At 32.3% G+C, this 15971-nt stretch overlaps 1 pseudogene; it reads right to left on the bottom strand.

Moving 5' to 3' along the window:
- Positions 1–3339: 3339 nt before the first annotated feature.
- LOC141673083 (pyruvate decarboxylase 2-like) lies at positions 3340–6791 on the bottom strand (annotated as a pseudogene).
- Between the last annotated feature and the right edge of the window lie 9180 nt (positions 6792–15971).

A 15971-nucleotide genomic window follows, 5' to 3' on the forward strand; every position in this document is an offset into this window, starting at 1 on the left:
AAATATTGATATTAAAAAGTAAATAACTCAACTCATTCTGTAAAAAAAAAATCTTATATAAAAAATAGTTATAGTTTGATCATCATGACTATAATAATATAATATTGTAATTAAGATTTAGTGATGAGGACTAATATTATAATTAGTAATTAATCATTAAAATATAATATAGGGTCACATATCACCCATATGTCATCATTATCATTTAAATAAAGTTATTAGAATAAAAAATAATAGTACTTTTGGTAAAAGATATTTATATCAAAAAGTAAATAAGCCAACTAATTTGGTCAAAAAATAATTCTTATGTAAAAAATTATTTAAAAATTTTAATGTGCATGGCACAAGTGTAAAATTAATTTTTTATATTAGTAAATAATGAAAATATTTACTATATATTTGGTTATGAATATTACAAATGCTATAAATAATAAATTTTAAAAAGAAATTTAATAATTACAAAAAAATAATACAACTTAAAATAAAATACAATTTTAATAAAATGAAAAATAATACCATTACAAAGTATGTTTTTTAAATGTTATTACCAAAACCGAGAATCTAAAAAATATTATTATCAAGTAATGTACAAACTACAATCAACATTTCAATTTAGTGACCAAACTCCTTTAATCATGTGTCACAATCAAATTCAAAAATGTAATAGCAACTAAATGAAAAAGTTTGAAAAATATTTTTTTTTAAAAAGAAATCATTTAAAAAGAAATTTGAACAAATATATATTACATGTTATTAGAATGTTAAAATATTTAAGAATAAAATAAAAGAATAATTTTGTATAATTGTGAAATACAGTTATACATATTATTAACACTTTAAAATCCGTAATTTTTATAAAAAAATATTAATATATTATATAAATGTTGTCCTGATAGAATATAAAAATGTAATAATAAGTAAATATATAACTAAAAAATTTAAGGAATAAAATTTTTGTATTAAAATTTAGTAAAATAAAAAATAATTATTAATTTTAATTTTTTTATAAAAAATATTTAGAATCATCCGTGCATCGCCGGTATAAAGCTAGTATAAATAATACTTTAAACACATACATATATATATTTACATATCTGTGATTAATAATATTATTTATATACTTTGTTGCACAAATAATGAAAAAATATATAATAAGTACACTATATATATTTGGATATCATTGTTATAACAATGATAAAACAATTTGTTTTATAAACATGTTTATTTTTTGGCAAACTTAAATGTTTTCAACAAATTAATGTTTTCATAAAATATTCCATATAAACTAATATATTTTTAGGATGATCTAGTTGCAGTCTGCAGGTGATGTTTAATTGGAGAAAGCATATAAGTTGGTAGTTAAATAACATGACAATAATAAAATTAAGTATGTATTAGAGACGTGAGGAAGTTTCATGGTATTGATGAGAGAAAAAATTAAAGTGCTAAAGCTAGGATTTAAAGCAGTCCATGGATTATGGAAAATAACTTAGTGTCTTTTGAGGAAGTATTAATTCTGATAGTCTGTCAAATCTCAATCATGTTCATAGAATTATTTTACAATGAGACAAAGTAGATGAGGGAGGTGCAAAGGATTTAAAGGTGTCGTCAAAATCCAACTTGTATTTTTTGGCATCTGGCATTTTTAATTGCCGACCTGAAGGTGTATTTTGTAGTATGGCAGAAAGTATGTGGTTGCATTAATTCCTTGTTATATTAGCTAGCTTTTCTTTTTAACATGTACTAGTCAACTCTTTTTAATGAGTTCCTCTGTTAATAAGCAGCATATATACGTTTATCGTTTGATACAAATCACAATATTTATTTCTTCATGGTTTTATTATTAAATATGACTTCTTTATGGCAGTGCAGTGGTGTAATTGGATTTTTGACCTGTTCAAGTGAAGGCACACCTGTGGATTTTAGGAACCCTGCAAACAGTATTGAGATGTTAGATGGAGCCCTTAATTATAGGTGGGAACTTAGGTTCTACAATTCTGACTTAATAACATCCTTGGCTCAGATTTTCTGTCTGGGTTATCTTGTTCAATATTTTTCTAAACTCTTATACTACTATTTCATATATTCCGGCAAGTTATTTTGCTTTGCGCATTATTCTTCAGTGGGAATATTTTAAATAGTCAACTATGCAAACATTACTTTGAAACAGTTCTTTTAATCTTTTCCCCTTATTTTAGTCGTCATAAATATCCAAATACACGTTGAAACATTAGTCAGTAGCTTGGTCTGATGTACTTGTTTACCACTATTTGTTTAAGCCAATGTCAGGCAACTGTCCCTCCAAATTTTGCTCTAAAATGTCTGGTTTCAACATTCCTAGATGTCATGATTTGCAATACTAAAGGAGTGTTAGATTAATGTTTGCTATAATTTTTATGCCTCAGATTTAACAGTTTATGGGAGCTGTTACTTTGTGCCATCTTTAGCAGATTCAAAAACTCAGGTGTTAAACTTATTTTTAGCTCAACTAGTGGATATCCTTTCCGGTGATGATATTCAGGTGTTTAAGCGTTTTGGGCTAGCAAAGCTGTTGCACTCAAAAGCACTTGCTTCTTCGGGATCTACTTGAAAATCTACTTTAAACAACCCATTTAAACTAATAGTAACTCCTCATACCACCTTTCATAATTTTTTAATCAGTATATTATTCTTTTATCTCAATACATACATGACTATTTTACTAAATTTGGCACGAGTGTTTTCATGCAGCTGATGTCTGGGGTGACTTTTGACAACAGTTTTCAACTAATGTGAAAAAGAAAATACATTTCTGTCACTACGCCATAAGTGCACAAAGGCAACCCCTACTATACAGTTGCATAAGGCTTAAATGGTGTTGCATAAGGTAATAGGCAACAACAGGCAGGGTTGCCAATGTGGACGTGGTTGTAAAGCCTTAAGGCAATGAATTATACAACACCAGAAAGCGTTGCATTATGCGTCTTTTGCAACAGTAAAAGCGTACAATGACAACAACAGTTAGTGTTGCATAAAATGAAGCCACATCACCACTGTGTCCTACGTGGCAAGTGACATGTCATATTGCCACGTCAGCAGTGGCCCTACTTTGACACGTCAGAAAGCGTACATTGACAACAACAATTAGTGTTGCATAAAATGTGTGGGTCCCACAATATGTAATGCAACACTGATTTTAGTCATTTGCAACACCATTTTTATTCATATGTAACATCATTTTTAGTCTTATGCAACACCATATAGAGTCAAATGCAACACTTCAAAAATTAAAAAAATTGACATAGTTATTCTGCTTTTACATTATTCCTGCCAAAAAAGACATCCCACAATCAATACAACAAGCATCAAATGAAATTTAAAACAAACTAAACTATCAAAGTACCAAATTCTAACTTAAAAAGAATATATGATCAATTTTTTTCTTTTCTTTTCTAAATAATGTCACCTACTCATTTCAACTATAGCCTTATAACTCATTTTGACGTTGTAAAGCAGAATATGTTTATTTCCAACCAGATAGAGAACTGCCAGTCGATGTGATCCAGAGACAAAAATGCCTATATTTGAGATGGCCTTAAACAGTATTGGGAAAGGCATCCATGTAGATTTACGCTTCTTTGTTGAGTTCGAACCAATATCTTTAGCAATTCCTAAAAGCAACCATTTTAGTAGACAATATTTAGATAGTCGAGTGAATACTGTCAAATAAGATAAAAATTTATAAGAAAAATCATGCTCTAGCTTAGGGCATTATAGGAAAACCTATACTGAGATAACATTGCACCTCATTCTGGTATAAACTAAATAAATAGTATGCATGGACATACATTTAATTGTTGGATCGAGACAGGCAACCAAAAAAAATAAAATACTAACATATTAGTCTTCTATCCAAAAAAATTGCTTTGCACATAATTTCAACACATAATCTAAGACAACCATGCCCCTCTTTCACAGTCACTATCGAGATTATCGATATTATTTCCAGAGACATGAAATGGGCCTTTTTCTGGCTTTTGAATACAGATCCTTCCTAAGTCATCCTTAACAGCCTAAAAGAGATTAGGAGATATATAAGAAACACTGAAACATTTCATTAAAGAAATGATGAGATAAGGCCACAAGAAACAAAACAAACTATTATCATGTCAGAGCTAGTTAAAAGCTATTAAATTTAACTATCTTAAATATTCACTTATCACTTTCTTACGTGTTTTCATCAAAGACAACAGAATAAATATATGCTTCAACTTTGGGATTCCATATTTTACTATTATAAAAGTTGACCTAAAATTTGGCTTTTAGTTCTAAAAACTGAAAAGTAAAGCTGAGAAGATTTTTGAAAAGAAGACAAAACATAAGGAATTTTAAAGATTTCGGAGAGGAACAGAGGATAGCAAAGAACTAGATAAAAGTGGTAAGAGTATTCAACGAGAATATAGCAAGATACATATATTACATTTCCAGCCAACTCTTAGCCAATATTTATATAAACCAACTTTGTGAATTATTTTTGAACATCCCAGTACAACCTAGCTTTTTAGCACATAGCCACCATGATACACATTGACCAACTACTTTAATTATAAATTTCTCCTAAAAACTAAAACTCATCCCTACAATAGCCACTGCTAAACTACTTCCGGAAAGGAGCTTCAAAATGCTAGCTTATAAAGTAGAAGTTGTTGGTAGATAGATTATAGCCCATACACAAAGTAATGAAGCAGAAGGTCTTTGTGACAGTGTAGACTATGGAATGAAGAGGAATCCAATGAAACAAAGTCTAATAGTGCCAATTTCTCAAAGAGGAAGTCAAATTTGGTCATCAGTTCCCAGAGTTGGATATTAGATGAAGACACATATGTATATGTATAGAAAGTCAGAAAAACATAATTGAATTAAACATGAAAATGTTACACTAAACAAAATGATTAATTCCCTAATTATAGATTTATAATCTACTAAACAAAGTTCAGCATGTAATCTTACTCCAGCAGATAGAAGGAACAATAAAAGATCTACTGGCGGTGCGGTGGGCGGCTGTTGGCAGCAGAGACCCTAGATCCCCACTCAAGAAGCTCTTTGCTTGTATCATCCTTGTGACAAATCACTTCAATGAAGCAAAGACAATATTTATTTTCTCCCGTTGCTGTCTCTATTGCTTCAACAAGATCTTCCTCACAGCCGACCTGAACAATTCAAGAAATGCCAGTGTCAACAATACTTTTTTTAAAAAAATAAGCTTCACTGCTCTAACTTGTAAGTAAATGATACATTATGTATTAGGTTTTCTCGACTGACCTTAGTCGTCCAGCATTTGCCTTCACCATTGTGAATCGCATCGACCAGTGCAGTGTAGTTCCAGTTCTTGATCATATTGTATGGTCCATCATGGATCTCAACTTTAATGGTACAACCACCGTTATCAGAAAAATGATTTGATTCAGACCGCATCGCAACATTGTCGACACATCTTGAGCAGTAACCTGCAAGGGATATTGAATTTGTTAATGTGAAATAAAGAAGGAATGATTCTGGTAAAAATGGTGGGATTTCTAACAATTAACACCATATATGGTCCATTATTGTAAAAACACAGATAACTTGTGATGAGTTACCTAAAAGCTTCCATCACCAATGCAAGAAATTATTCGCTTATCCTTAGCAGCCTGTGCATACCCTAGAGTTGCACCAACTGACCACCCAATGGATCCATACGGCATTTGGAACTCATACCTGTATTATTGCACTTACAGTAATACATTCAAACACATTATATACCTTAGGAAATTATATTGAAAGGGATGCTCACCCGCATCCTTTTGGCAATTTCATCTTCTGGAAAATGAACCATGAATCCCCTGTCTCAGCAGTTATATTGAAAGTCATGCGGAATTTGTTTAATTTACTTGTTGTAGAGTATCTCCTTACCAGGAGCCCTTTGTTCACAGACAACCGTCATTAATGAGTCATTCATGCTTGTTTCATCATTTGCACATGACATTTTTCCACCTGAGGTAGATACATCAGCGTCCCTAAGTTGAGAGGGACATAGATCTTCTTGGTATGAATTGCTCCTAATTGCCCCAAAAATTACACCAAAAATCACACCAAAAACACGATACACCCTCTATAAAGCGAAATCAACATATTACAAACAATAACATCAAATGCATACACCATTTTCGGAACCAACCTATGAACTTGCCATCCAAGTCCAACACCCTTACTTCCAAGCTTATAACACCCTCTCAAAACACTCCCAATAGCATAACTATTCTAAACATACCCAAAAACCAAACAAGCCGACGGCACCATATTTCTCTAAGACATGTCATCAAACACCAACCTTGTACAACCCAGATCACCCAATTTAACATATAAATTAATAAGGGTATTCGACAAAAATACATCCCTAAACAACCCATCTTTAATCATATACAAATGAATCTTTTTAGCCTCTTCAATATTAAAACAATTGTTGCACTGAAAAACAATTGCCAAATGGATTCGACCCCTTAGGCTTAACAACATCCACAACCACCCCATTGCACCTACTCATCAATCAGCACATTTCTCGTCCCTCTTCTTCCCCAAACTCTCGTCCCTCTCGAACCCTCCCCCTCTCCTCTCCCTCAAACAATCGAAAGCCCCAAACTTTCTCCACTCGATCGATATTAGCCATGGTTGGATTTCATGAAGGATTAAAAGAAATGATTTTTATCTGAATTGTTTTGTTAGCGGAAAAGTTGGAAGATTCAGAGGAAAAGGGGAAGAACTGATGAGTGTAGGAAAAACTGATGAGCGAAAGAAAGTTGTACACTGCTATAGGTTTTGGAGTTTATATGAACCAACCATCAGCATTTATCCAAATTATTTTTTTAAATTGATTAGATGGTCCTGATTAAAAGTGAAGTTGTTGATCTGCGTGATGCATTCACCATCCAATACTCTTCTTCCACAGAGTGAATTGTTTGTGTTTTTTTAATAGCTAGAAAAATTACTATACACTCAAATAATTGTCTAGATAATTATAAAAATAAAACATCATATTTTTATTATATTTCCCCATTTTTCAATATCTCTAAAAAATAATGTAAAATTGTTATAAAATAATATAATATAAAATCTAATTTTTCTTAAAAAAAAATTTTACATCTCTAAAATTAGTAGGTAACATCACCCGTACGGTTGGATCATCGAATAAGAATTTTAAAAAAATAGAATCACCACTTGGGACAAGACTTGGTTATAGGAACCCGTGTTCACCGTAATTTGACTATTATAAAAACACACAATATAAAATCTAAATTTTTTTAAAAAATTTTACATCTCTAAAGTTAGTAGGTATCATCATCCGTACAGTTGGATGGTTGAACAAGAATTTAAAAAAAATAGAATCACCACTCGGAACAAGAATATAAAAACACACGATATAAAATCTAATTTTTAAAAAAAAATTATACATCTCTAAAATTTGTAGGTATCATCATCTGTACGGTTGGATCGTTGAATTTTTTTTTTAAAAAAATAGAATCACCACTCGGGACAAGAATTAGATATAGGAACTCGTGTTGACCGTAGTTTGACTATTATAAAAACAAAGGATGTAAAATCTATTTTTTTTTAAAAAAAATAGACACCTCTAAAATTAGTAGGTATCATCATCCGTACGGTTGGATCATTAAACAAAAATTTTAAAAAATAGAATCATCACTAGGGACAAGACTGGGTTATAGGAACCCGTGTTGACCGTAGTTTGACTATTATAAAAATACACGCTATAAAATCTAAATTTTTTAAAAAATATTTAGACAACTCTAAATTTAGTAGGTATTATCATCCGTACGGTTGGATCATTGAACAAAAATTTTTAAAAAATAAAATCACCACCCGGAACAAGATTACGTAATGGGAACTCGTGTGCACCGTGGTTTGACTATTATAAAAGCACGTGATATAAAATTTTTTTTTTAAAAAAGTACGCATCTCAAAAACTAGCAGGAAACAAAATCTGTACGGTTGGATCAATTAAAAATTATTTTTAAAAAATTAGAGCATAAATATAACAAATAAATTTTAGGAATAGTACAATAAATAAGGCAACAGTAAATAACCTACTGCAACACCAGAAAGAAAATGCGATGCCGGAAGTGCCACATCAGCTGCCATGTCAGCATGCCACATCAGCATTTTGGGCCCCACATGTGGGTCCCACGACAGCATGCCACGTCACTAGTGGGTTGCACATATGGGGCCCAAAATGCTGACGTGGCATGACACATCAACATGCCACATCATCAAATATGGGTCCCAAATATGCCACCTCAGATTTATTTTCCATGTCAGCATTGATTAAATAAAAAAATATCTAATGTAACGCTGTGACCTCTACAGTTATTAGCAACGGTAGCTTCTATGTACTGCAACGCCTTCTCCACTGTGTTGCAATAAACTGAAAATTTTGTAGATAACGCAACGCTTTTCGTGCAACGCTGGATAAAAACCCTTGCCTATGTGCACTTATGGCGTAGTGTCTACACCCACGAAGACATCGGTTTTGAACAAAATAGACATTAGTGAACTGATGTCTATTGATCTTTTTCTAGTAGTGAATTTAACCGGTATTTAGTTCCATATTGATGTTTTAATTTTTTTTTAAGAAAAATACTTATGAATGATTCAACCATAAAGATGTTACTATCTATAAATTTTAGTGATATGACAAATTTTCACTAAGAGCGTATGGTGAAATTTAGAATTAAGTTTAGTTAGACTTTATTTGTTAAAGTAATCAAGTTCAAATGATTAAAAATTCTTGAAATTTTGGGTTAAACATTTTTTTGTAACCATTTTAACATATGTACAGTTGGATCATTTTTTATCTATTCCGAATACGTGGACCTTTCACTACACCATAGATTCCATTAAGCAACCCCATAACTGTTTTGCTATATAGAGGACCAAAAAAATATTGCTTAGGACCCAAAAAGGGCTAACGCAACAACAAAACTATGTTGACTCGTAGCTAGTTAGTATAGATATCTATAGCAATATAAAAACTTCTCTATTGCAACATACCAATCTCTGTTTTAATAAATCTCAATAATAATATATTTTGGGGTCTATAGTAACATACTTAGTGTGTTGCAAAAGATCTTAGAATTTCTTTCAGAATTGTGGGGCTCATAGTGTGTTGCAACATCTTTTATCTTATAAAAGGTTAATTATTTACAACAGATTTAGTACCTACTGCAACATAGTTTCAGCCTAAAAAATAATTGAAATACACATCCTGAATATTGCATTTCCCAAAATAAATACCAAGCAATTCCAAGGAATATTCATTCATACAACTAGTCATAGAAATCAAATTCACTAGTACAAAATCAAACTTTTAAGTCGCCAAATTTACGATGCACATAGAAGAATCTGACGTATATAAGACTTCATACATCGGGTTTTTTAAAAAGGGGACATATATTAACCTTCGAAAAGTACCATTTATGTCAGTTCAGTAAACAATGTATAAGGGTGACATATACGTCGTCTCTAAATTTTTCGACGTATGAAAACTCATTTTACGTCAGGTCTGGTTCACCATTGTATAAGATCATTACAAATACTCAGCATATACATCGATTTTCCAGCACTCGATATATATATATGATTGCATATACGTTGGCTGTCTCTAATCCGAAGTAAAATAAATTTTTTAATTATTAAAAAAATAGTTTAACCAAAACTTAATAGTGGTTGGGCCAATTTTAGTCTATTCTTCCCCAAATCAAACTCTGTCCATTATAACATCGCTTGATGAAAACATTGGTCCCGGAAACCATCACGCCTCATTCATCTATCCGAGCAATTTCCTAACTTACAGTTCTGGTATGAAGTATGTCAATACTAACGATTGAACATGTATACATAAATAGCCACGTAACAAATTTTTTCTTGTTAATTTTCCCATCACTTCTACCTAATTGGGTTTGTTAACTTCTTCGATCCTAGACCGTTGCATTCGTTGTTGGTAATCTCTCTCCCCCTCTCTCCCACTCCCTCTATCCCTTCTTTCTCTTCCCTGCTCCATGTTCTTTTTCTTTACCTTCCCATTCCCGTCCCTTTGTTTTCCCGAATCTAATTATGTTACAAAAAAATATATTTGGGTGTTGATTAAAATTTGATATGTAATCTTTATTAATTTGACACAACATTTTTATATTTTAATATGAAACATAATCATAATCAGAGTAGAATTACTAATTTTATGATTTATTCTCTGGTCAATAGTGTGCCTGCTGCTGCAAATTGGGTTGCAAAGAATGTCAATGGTGTAAATATAAGGTACACATTCGGTTTATGGGATTCTTTCTTTCGAGCATCTTTAATGTAATAATTTTCCGACGTGTTAGTGATGAATTCACGTGCTTGTTTAATGATTATTTGTTTCGTATGTTTGAGTTTTCTGTTTCATGTTAACTACTAGCATATTCGATGATATGAAATAAAGTATAATAAAGTAAAAAAAAAATTTAAATATGTTAACTAGTGGATCGATTAATATACTTCTCTGCTCTTTTTTGTATCTAGATATTTAGTTAACAATTTTTTTGAATATAGCCATCTTTTTTGAAAGATTTAAATTACAAAAAAAAAAAAAATATATGGGTTCCAATATATATAGAACATATATAGGTTCGACTTATTGGGGATTTTAATTTATATACTATAATTTGCTCATCTTTTGCATATACAATAACTTCAAATAAAAGTTCATTTTAAAACTAAAGTGAAAGTTCTGCTTAAACAACATGTGTGGTACTTATTGTCAATATATTTATATTAACTGAATGATATGAATCTAAGAAAACCAAAACACAGCTTGCCAGAAAAAACACATTTTCTTATTTCTTCGAATTGAGGCGATATAAAAGAAATACATTGAAACTACGAAACTAAAAATGCTAAAAACGGGACACGATCACGTGCCTACAACCTACACTAACTCTACTTTCTTGACCCAATCAAAACTCCTAAAATAACGGACCTGAAAACAAACACTACACAAAATAGACGTTGACAACTCTTTATTTGAAAATAACATATAACCAAAGTTTAAGATGTCCACTTTCTAGTTTTCACTACTCATATGCTCCAGAACAATGTCTCCTCTCTCAATACATTCCCTTATGAAGTTATACCTGATATGTATGTGTTTCCTCCTGCCATGAAATACATAATTCTTTGCCAAATCTATAGATGATTTATTATCGATAAACAATACAACTGGTCCAATGTAGTATGATGTTATCTGACTTAAAACATTACGAATCCATTTAGCCTGGAAAGCTGTTGCAGTTGCAGCCATAAACTCCACCTCACAAGATGATAAAGCAACACACCTTTGTTTCTGGGACATCGAGATGGTGCACTTCCAATTCGTTCTTAGCAGCCAAAGCTAATCGAAAATGAACCATTTCAGGCCTTGTCACAGGAGCAAAAACTTCATCAAAATTAACTACACGCTCTTGAACATAAACTTTGGGTACTAATTTTGCTTTTTGCTTCACAATTCTTCCTTCAACATCCTTTTTTAACTTGAATATCCATTTCAGGCCTATAACTTTCTTCCCCGGTGACAGTTCTGACAATTTTCAGGTCTGATTTTCTTCAATTGACTACATCTCTTTCTTCATGGCTAATTTCCAATTTATGTCCTTAGCTGCCTGTACAAAATTCATAGGTTCCTCGATTCCCATAAGGTATAACTTCTTGTCCAGTTGCTGCTCCTCAGTCTCATTATCAATTTCACTCAGATTTATGATTCCCTTTAGTTCTGCACTATCATCGTAATTCCCCGGGTTCAGTTGTTGCACAGGTGATTGTAGTTTTGGAGACTCTGCTGACTTGTTGCTTTTAATGTCACTTTCACCAAAATTAGTTTTAACACTTCATGATTCCCTTCCTTTTACCTCAGCCATACCCTCAATTATAAACATGGCAGCTTCACTAACATCATCTGTCTCCAAAGGCCATGACTTATTTTCCTCAAATATAACTTCTCGGCTCACGAAAACCTTGTTACTATTGGGATCATAAGGCGATAAGCCTTAGTTCCCGGTTATTTACCCAGATTCACCACCGGTTTGCTCCTATCATCCAGTTTGCTCATTTTCAAACTTGGAATTCTCATGTAAGAAATACACCCAAAGACCCTAATATGTCTTGCTTGTGGTTTTTTCTCATCCCACGCCTCATATGGAGTTATTCCTAACAGTGCTCTCTTTGAAAACTTGTTCAGCAAATACACGGAGTGTCTAACAGCTTCACCCCACATAAAAGAAGGGAGTTTCATCTCTTTTAAACAAATCTTGGCCATCTCCATAACAATCCGATTTCGACGTTCCACAACAACATTCTGCTGTGGCGTATATGGTGCAGTGTAATATCGTTTTATTCTATCCTTTTCATAAAACTTCTTAAATTCCTTAGACCTAAATTCACCACCCCGATCAGTTATCACGACTCTAACCTTTCTTTCTGGACCTGTTTCAACCAAAGCATAAAAGATTTTGAAAGCCTCCAATGCTTCATCTTTGTTTCTCAAAAAATATACCCACATATATCAACTATAATCTTCCATGGAAAGAAAAAAACCTCTTAGCAGATGCAGTTTCAAGATGAAATGAGCCACAAAGATCCCCATGAATCAGTTCCAGAACTTTTGTTACATTATTACTTGTCTTCGAGGGAAATTGCTTTCTAGTTTGCTTCGACATCAGATAACCCTTACACACCTCCTCTGGATGATTGATCTTAGGCATTCCGTTCATCATTCGATCCTTGTTCATTAGTGACAAAGCATGATAATTTACGTGTCCCAAACACATATGCCACAATTTTGATAACTCATCTTATTTTGACAGTAAGCACTTCGAATTGGAAGTATTAAGAACAATTTTATAGAGTATGTTTTGAGATCGCTTTACCTTCATGAGGAGTGAGACTGTTTTGAGATTGCTTTACCCTAATGAGGAGCTATTTTATTTCCTTCCTCCGACTGTTGTCCAAGACTTATTATATTATTCCGAATAGTAGGGATATGTTATACATCGTCAAGGATTCGGACTTCTCCATTTTTGCATGTGAAAGATACAGAACCCTTTACCTTTATCTTCATAGTAGAACCATCCCTAAAACTCACCTATCCAGTAACCTTCTCATTCAATTCTGTGAATTTTGATTTAAAACCCATCATATGACTACGTTTTCCGTTATCCAAATACCAAATATTCGATTAATTTTGAAATTTTATAAATTGAGAGCGCATTACCTACTTCTCACATATGTGTGTAGCAGCTGCATCATCGTACTTTTCCAAGAGAAGAGTCGATTCCTCATCTTCATTGGCCTTGGCCATTTTATAACTTCCTTTAAATCTCTTGTACGCCTTGGTTTATGACAATCAGCAGCAAAGTGACCATAGGGAGAACAGTTGTAACAGTTCAAATCACTTTTATCACGACCTCCACGATTTATAAAACTTGACGACGAGTTATATGTGTTGATGCGATTATTTATTTTTAGCCAATGTTCACGAGTCAACAATAATTTTCCATCACTACTCTCATATTTCTGCCATTCTTCCTCGGTGAGTATAAGTTGTTCTTTATTTGATTCACCATTCTCACCCCCTTTAATTCCTTCTTCATGAGCTTTCAGATATCCTACTACCTCTTCCACATATAGAGTTTCTAAATTTCTAAGATGCTCTAAAGTCGAAACAATTTGTAGTAGTTTGGTTGGCATTGCACGAAGCAGTTTTTTCATCACATAGGCTTCTTTCATTTCTTCACTGAGTGCTCTTATATTGGTCACCAACCCATTCAACCTTAGGTATAAGTGATCGAGTTGTTCGCTACCTTTCATGCACATTGATTCAAACTCTATTCTCAATGTGTGAACCATAGTCTTCTTCACGCTTTCTGCACCTTGACACATAGTTTTCAAGGCCTCTCAGGCCTCTTTTGCTGTTCCTTTTTCCGCAATTGAGGTAACATATTATCTGGCCGACCTTGATACAACATGGCTAATGTAACTTTGTCTGTCTTTTCTTCCTCACGCGCCTTCACATCGCTTGTATACACCTTCATTTTTAGTGCCCAAGTTGTGTAGTTATTCTTGGCCAGTATTGGATAGGTGAAACCTATCGACCCTCCTTGTTTGGCTTTGTTTATATCCATTACTGATGTTTCCGACTTTCACCGAGAAATCCTAAGCTCCGATACCCAATATTGTCCATATATTTATATTCACTGAATGATATAAAACTAAGAAAAGCAAAACACAGCTATCCAGAAAAATACACCTTCTTATTTCTGCAAACTGAGGCAATATAAAAGAAATACACTAGGAAACTGAAAATGCTAAAAAATAGGACACGATCACGTGCCCACAACCTACACTAACTCTACTTCCTTTACTCAATCAAAACTCCTAAAACAACTGACCAGAAAACAAACACTACACAAAATAGACGTTGGTAACTCTTTATTCGAAAATAACGTATAACCCAAAGTTTAAGATTCACCAACAGTACTTTCATCCTATGAAATTCTGTCTAAAGAACTAACCTTTAGTTATAATTTTTTTTCTTGTGGAAAATAAATTTTGGTAAAATAGTAATATTGTTCTAATATACTTAGTATCCAGTACTCATTTATGTTTTTACTCTTCTAATATACATAGTTTTGAGCACTCATTAAGTATTTTAGAAGTAAAATGACGTAAATTTTGGATGTGGGTTACAACTAACTTGTTCTAATTTCATGTTTTTTGGGTTATTTTTTAAGTATCATCCCTTGAAGCGTCTTACATCATTTAGACTTTGCATCATGTACCCACCCTAAAACAGTTTGTTGGTTGTACTATATGCTCATCAGGCTTTTCTCATGGGGATATTCGAATTTATGTATACATAGTTTATTTTTCCTTTATATGTGTATTCTAATAGCTTACAATTTGTGAGAGAAATCCATGCTTATAACGATCAAAGACAATCCTAATATGTGCACGTTCTTTTTTATATGATAACATTAAACATAATGTATTATATAAATAGTTTATTATGAGATATATAGGTAAACCCATATCTAATGTACTTTTCATTTACCTGCCATGTTTAATCCTAACACCCTAGTGGTACATGTTAGTATATTTGAGATACCAGCAGATTGTTGGTACCCTTAAACCCCCCTCCCCCTCTCCCTCTCTCTCATCTTGTAATTTTTTTATATTTTTTTTAAATTCAATTCTGATGAAAAACTACCTACATTTGGGTATTGTTTCTTATTTTCTACTATATCTGTTTTAATTTGATGCAATCTAGTTAGTTGTCTCTGTATATAAATTTGTTTGTTTTTTATAATTTTTATGACTTTATTTGTTATGTAAATTTGTGTATACCGTGTAAAATTTGTTATTTTGTTTTTTAGGATTACATAATGTGTCAAACTTACAATTTTTTATGATATTAGAATATGCAGAATTAAAGTGGATGATCCATACTATGAATGGTTGGATAGTGCTAAAGAGATAACTCATCTTGCTTTGGATGTTGCTACTAAAAGTGCTTCACTAGCAGCTTCTACTCCTTAAAGCAAGTACTAAGTCTTTCTATATTTTCGTATATCTTTATATATACTTATACTTTTGTTTTTGTCCCCTTATTTCCTTGAAGACTCATTATATATGCAAACTTTGCAGGTAGTTAAGGTAATAGACAGGGTTGAAGCCACTTTTATTAAGCATTTTTTAAATTCTAATACAAAGAAAGTGCTTAGCATTCTAAGACCAAAAGCTAGGAAGGAAAGACATAGAGTAACTTTCTCTTTAGGTACATGTATATATCTAATTTTTTCTTTTACATTTTTTCCTACAGATTTATGCCTTGGTATATAATAATCAATAAT

The sequence above is a fragment of the Apium graveolens genome, chromosome 7, assembly GCF_009905375.1.
Source record: "Apium graveolens cultivar Ventura chromosome 7, ASM990537v1, whole genome shotgun sequence".
Classification (NCBI taxonomy): domain Eukaryota; kingdom Viridiplantae; phylum Streptophyta; class Magnoliopsida; order Apiales; family Apiaceae; genus Apium; species Apium graveolens.